A 6571-nucleotide genomic window follows, 5' to 3' on the forward strand; every position below is an offset into this window, starting at 1 on the left:
TATAGGCTCCAGGCTCTGAGCCATCAGCCCAGAGCCTGACGCGGGGCTCGAACTCCCGGACCGCGAGATCGTGACCTGGCTGAAGTCGGACGCTTAACCGACTGCGCCACCCAGGCGCCCCTTAAGTTTATTTATTTATTTTTGGGAGAGACAGTGGGGGAGGGACAAAGAGACATGGAGAGAGAATATCAAGCAGTCTCTGCACTGTCAGTGTAGAGCCTGATGCAGGGTTCAAACTCACTAGTGGTGCGATCTTGACTAGAGCCAAAACCAAGAGTTGACACTTAACCAACTGAGCCACCCAGGCGCCCCTTTCTTAAACTTTCTAAAAATCAAATATCAAGTGTCCCATTGCTCTAAGTGTGCAAATATTGACTGCCCATTTGGCAGGGATTTTGCACACAGAATTCAAGTGTTGTATAGGACATTAAATTACACAACATTTAAAGACCTAATCTTTAAGTCTTTCTAAACATTCAAATCATCTGATTCTACGATCCTAAATGCCTTGGTGTTCATATTGGGAATTTCCTTTGCCCTAAGTTCTCCATAGAATGACTGTAATACCCATCCCTTTCTTGTATGTAGGAAATATTGGACTATAAGGAGACCTAGGGTAGATCTGGTTCTATCACTAATTTGTTGGGTAACTTAAAATAAATAATTTTTTTAAATTCTTTTCTTTTTTTTAAGTTTACTTACTTATTTTGAGAGAGAGAGAGCAGAGGAGGAGCAGACAGAAAGGGAGAGAGTGAATCCCAAGCAGACTCCTCACTGTCAGTACTGAGCCCAATGTGGGGCTCAACCCCACAAACCATGAGATCATGACCTGAGCTGAGACCAAGAGCTGGGTGCTCAACAGACTGAGCCACCTAGGCACCCCTACACAAATCATTTTTATTTCTTGGTTTGGGTTTTGTCATCTGCAAGTGTGGCCTGGGGGCTCTAAATACATATCTCAAGAGTTCACTCCACATTATATACTTTACTTCCCCAAGTCTCTGACTCTTACCTGTGTATCAGCCAAGCACTTTGCTAGAATAGCCAAAATTCTGTTTCTGGCATTCAGAAAAATGCAAAATCTCTGATATTATAATTCCATGTTGTTGATGTGGGAAATCATACAGTCAAAACTGACTTCTACCTGTTTGCTTCAACCATACCCATTCACAGTGGCCAATCATAAAGAAAGACCTTTGACGTTTCTCTAGTCATCAGTGACTTTCACACACCAGCTCCAACATTCAACTTGCAGATTGTATTATCAAACAGTTTTACATCCTTTATAAGAATCATATTGCCCCTGCTCCCAAAGCAACTCTGTGTTATAATCTTAAAAAAGAGCAAGTAGATGAGCTCCAAGTTCAAATTAAATGTTTTGGCCATTGCAATATTTAAAAATATTAGCTGTACCATTTCATGCTGCTTCTAAAATAAATATAGAGAGGATATTACCAAAAGACATGTTAAATGTAGGGGCACTTGTACCCCAATGTTTATAGCAGCACTCTCAACAATAGCCAAATTATGGAAAGAGACTAAATGTCCATCAACTGATGAATGGATAAAGATATTGTGGTTTATATACACAATGGAGTACTACATGGCAATGAGAAAGAATGAAATATGGCCCTTTGTAGCAACATGGATGGAACTGGAGAGTGTTATGCTAAGTGAAATAAGCCATACAGAGAAAGACAGATACCATATGGTTTCACTCTTATGTGGATCCTGAGAAACTTAACAGAAACCCATGGGGGAGGGGAAGAAAAAAAAAAGAGGTTAGAGTGGAAGAGAGCTAAAGCATAAGAGACTCTTAAAAACTGAGAACAAACTGAGGGTTGATGGAGGGGTGGGAGGGAGGGGAGGGTGGGTGATGGGTATTGAGGAGGGCACCCTTTGGGATGAGCACTGGGTGTTGTATGGAAACCAATTTGACAATAAACTTCATATATTGAAAAAAATAAAAATTAAAATTTAAAAATAGGAAAAAAAAAGACATGTTAAATGAATCCCTCTGAGAAATATGCCAAATACAGGACAGAAAAATGACTAATTCTTTTCTTATAGCAACTCATCAAAATTGACTGTCCAGTCATTTGCATACCCCTAACTCTAAGCTACATTCAGAAGAATCTCATTAAAATGAAAACTCACCCACCAGCTTAATATTCTGTCCACTGTTGACATTATGATATTCTTTTGCAGTATAGAGATGTGTTTTTATAGATTTCTTCTCTTAATCTTTCATGCATTTGATCCAAAAACTCTACTTCAAAAACAATTAAAATAAAACTGAACTCTTGTTTCCTGCCAGAGGATTGGTTGGTTGTGAAATCTAGTTGCTGAATGTTTGAAGTCATTATGGAAAAATGGCATTTCTTGCTGTGTAATGCCTGCTTCATGCTGTTATCTGCTCCCAAAAGATGTTTTCTTTCTTTCTTCTTTTTCTCTTTCTTCCTTCCTTCCTTCCTTCCTTCCTTCCTTCCTTCCTTCCTTCCTTTCTTTTTAAGTAAGCTCTATACTCAACGTGGGGCTTGAACTCATGAACTCGAGATCAAGATTTGCCTGCTCCACTGACTGAGCCAGCCAGGCACCCCAAAAGATGTTTTCTTAAAGGGGTGAGACCAAAGACTTACCTTTCATATCTACCATCCAGGAATATGCAGGTAAGAAAAAAAGAACCACGGATGGGTAATAACAAGAAAAGCCTACCCTCAGTAACTATTAGCAGTTTAAACACGTCAATGTATTAACGCCTATGATTTTACTTGATGTACTCTTAACTTTTTAAGGGTACATAAGGCATGGACTCCCATTCACAGGAAGGGAAAATGAAACAGAAATCACTTGCCTGGTCACACAATAAACTTGCTATGGACTGAATTATGCCTCACCCCCCAATTCATATTGAAGCCCTTACCCCCAATGTGACTATATTTGGAGACAAAGACTATAAGAAAATTATTAAAGGTTAAACTAAGTCATAAGGGTGGGTCCCAGATTTGATAGGATTAATATTCTTATGCAGAAAGTGCTGGCTTACTGTATCTGAGTGCACACAAAGAAGAGGATGTGTGAGCATACAGCAAGATGGCAGCCACCTACAAGCCAAGAAGAGTCCTTTCCAGAAACCAACTATGCTGAAATTCTTAATCTCAGATTTCTAGCCTCCTGATCTACAAAAACTAAATGTCTGTTGTTTAAGCTACTCAGTCTATAGTATTTTGTTATGGCAGTCTAAGCCAAGAGCTAATGATCATGAAACTTCTCCTAGAACCAAAGTCTTTTGACTCTGTCTTGTGTATGTGTGTCGGCATAGCAGAGTAGTCAGCATTGAAGTACTAAGAATGATCATTTAAATTCCAAGCAATTTTTCCTGAACTTATAATGTGACTGCTATGTCTTTACCTTCCATCAACTAATAGAAGTACTGGGGTGACTGGGTGGCTCAGTCGGTTAAGCATCCAACTATTACTTTAGGCTTAGGTCATGATCTCACTGTTCGTGAGTTCAAGCCCCACATCGGGCTCCATGCTATCAGTGCAGAGCCTGCTTGGGATTCTCTCCGTCCCCTCTCCTCCCCCCACCTCTCTGCTTTCCCCCATGTTCTCTCTCTCTCTCAAAATAAACAAATAAACATTTTTTTAAAATAATAGAAGTATTGTTGCCATGAAGATACTCCTTAGAGGGAAAAAATGGAAGCATCATCGTAAATGTGCAACAAATCCTGTGGATTTCTCTCTAGCAATAAACTTTTAAACTGATTCCCTTTTTAAAAAACTACACTTGTTATTGGGGAGTGATTTTCTTATGCTTCATGTCCCCTTCCTGTGAAGAGAGCTAAGGCCTCTCTCTACCCCCATACATTCAAACCTAACTGGTAAATTTTGTAAAGAATAACTAGACGTGCTCCAGTTGGCTCAATTCTTTTTTCTCTTGAGATGAGCCTGTCCGGAGAAAGCACAAATTCTTTGTTCTTCCATGTTAAAAATCTTACCTCAGCAGGTCTTCCATGCAAAGAAGTCCAAGACCTAGTAGATAAGCATACCTGAAGTCAGGATATTGTTAGGAAGCCCATTTGGCTCCCACGCTAAGCCAATTTATCCTGTATCAGTAATAAAGGGGGGTATTTTGGCTCCAGTGTTTACTCTTTTTTCAAGTTTCTGGAATTACTCAGAAAGAGGAAAAGCAGTGTGTTATTTAATGCAAGTCCTTTCAGAGACCACCAGCATAACTGCAGGACAAACCTTTGTATTCTATTACCTCTACCATTTGAGAGGCCAGGAGAAAACATGTACCTTAATGGAGGTGGAATTATCCTTGCAATGACTGCAGTAAATGTTTGTTGAAGGGGAAAAAAATGGAAAGAGAAGATATACCATATATACCCAGTTTTAATGGAAAGCCTATTTCTGCCATATACATTAGAGAAATTGTTCAAGAACAGTTCATCCATGTGAAAATATTAGCACTGTAATTCTGCCAAGGTCAGTAAGACCTAGTGATTTGCTGAGATATCACCTTCATTTCACCAGGTAAATAAAGGCTCCTTTTTCAGTATGTCCTATCCAAGAAGGTACTCCATAGCAACAGTTAAATTATGAATACAGCACATATGTTCCATACCATATCATTTACAGCACAATTTAGCATAGACATAATGCTTTGTAACAAACTACAATACCATTCACAAAATGCATTTAAATAGCATAATTTAGTTCATTAAATTCAGTCATTTACAGTAAATCAAAATCATCATAGGAATTGAAGAGAGTACACAGTTGTTTGTTTGAATAGTTAAGCTAGGTAAGTCAATTTCTTTTTGAAGGTCAAGGACAGAGTTGTTTCCACTTTCTGTTATAAAAAAGATACAGCTGGTGTCAAAAGATAATTTAATGTCACCTCAAAATGATCAACCCTCTTTTTTTTTCCCCTGTCTCTCTCTCTCCTGGTTGCATATCACATCACTGCCACTCCTGAAATATATCCAACTCCTCGAAAACATTTTATATACTAGTTAACTAGAATGTGTCTGCAGACTTTACAAAATCTCAAATGTACAGATTTTTTTCAGATTTTTACCAAAATATGTATATTTGGCTCTGAGAAAGGTTCAAACACTAAATCACAGTACAGGCAGTCATCTGTTTATCTGTCTGTTTTTCATACCATATTGTAAGTCCCATGTGAGTAGGAGTCTAGTCAACCATACCTAGATTCCTACAACCTAGCACAGTGTTTGTTGACTGTAAATTCCTTGAAAGCAAGGATTGGTTCTTTGTAAGTTTTATTCCTTCTGGCCCTTACCATAATGCTTTACACATACTTAGTAAATATTTGTTGATTTAAAAATCTTTGGTGGGGGGGCGCCTGGGTGGCTCAGCCAGTTAAATGTCTGACTTCGCCTCAGGTCATGATCTCAACGGCTCCTAAGTTTGGACCCCACATTGGGCTCTCTGCTGTTAGCACAGAACCCACTTCTGATCCTCTGTCTCCCTCTCTCTCTGCCCCACCCTTGCTTGCTCTATTTTTCCCTCTCTCTCTCTCAAAAATAAATAAACATCAAAAACAAATCTTTTGGGGGGTGCCTGGCTGGCTCAGTAGGTAGAGTATGTGCTCTTGATCTCGGGGTCATGAATTTGAGCCCCACATTGGGCAAAAAGATTACTTAAAAAAATAAATAATAAATAAAAACATTTTTGGAGGGGCTTACCTCAAGATATATTTTGTAAACACACAAATTCAGTATATTTTTATTGTCTTAGTAAAGTAGTGCCCAGAATATTAAAGACTAAGAAAAGACAGGCTTCAGAATTTAACACAAATTATTTGACCTGATCTCATTGTTTCACTATCCAGTGCATTCCGAGCAGAACCACACTCCAAGTGGACACAATTATGTCTTCACCTTACATAAATCTTTTCTTAGCCTTTGCCTGAGATGCTTTCACCACAGACTCAGTATGAGGATTTAAGCCCTGGTACAACTGCTTTAAAGCCAACACTATCCTAGGCAGCATTTACAGACTCAGCATTTATCCAGACATCTGACAATTTTATGCGTGCTTTACACTAGGCACTGTGTTAAATGCAGAAGATATGGACTCAATACCTGAATTCTGTCCTCAAGCTGCTTAGAATCTAGTCGGGTACCCCATCAACAGTGCAGTGTCTAGGGTAACCACAAAGTACTCAGAGAAAGAGCACGATATCCTGATAATAAGATACCAATTCCCTTTGCTTGGCACCTGCCCATATAAAGAACTGATTTCCATTCTCAGCACATTTTGAGAGCGCCAATGATGCACTGGAGGAAGTCTAAAAGAGAGCTGCCAGGTGGAAGGATTGCCTTCTCACATTTCCTCCCCTCAGGTTACCTCATTCCTTCCTTAAAGAGGAAGGAGAATGGGAAAGACTGTTAGAAGCTCAAGGGGAATTTTTTTTTTAATTAAGAGTAACTGTTCTTGCAAGTATCTGAGTATTTCTGGGGTGAGTATTGCTGATTTGAGGAACCGCGTCCAAGTCCATTACATGAACAGCCTCTAATTGTATCAGTAGCTCCACAGAG

This window comes from Herpailurus yagouaroundi, unplaced genomic scaffold (assembly GCF_014898765.1).
Source record: "Herpailurus yagouaroundi ecotype Mexico unplaced genomic scaffold, PumYag 77, whole genome shotgun sequence".
NCBI classification, from domain to species: domain Eukaryota; kingdom Metazoa; phylum Chordata; class Mammalia; order Carnivora; family Felidae; genus Herpailurus; species Herpailurus yagouaroundi.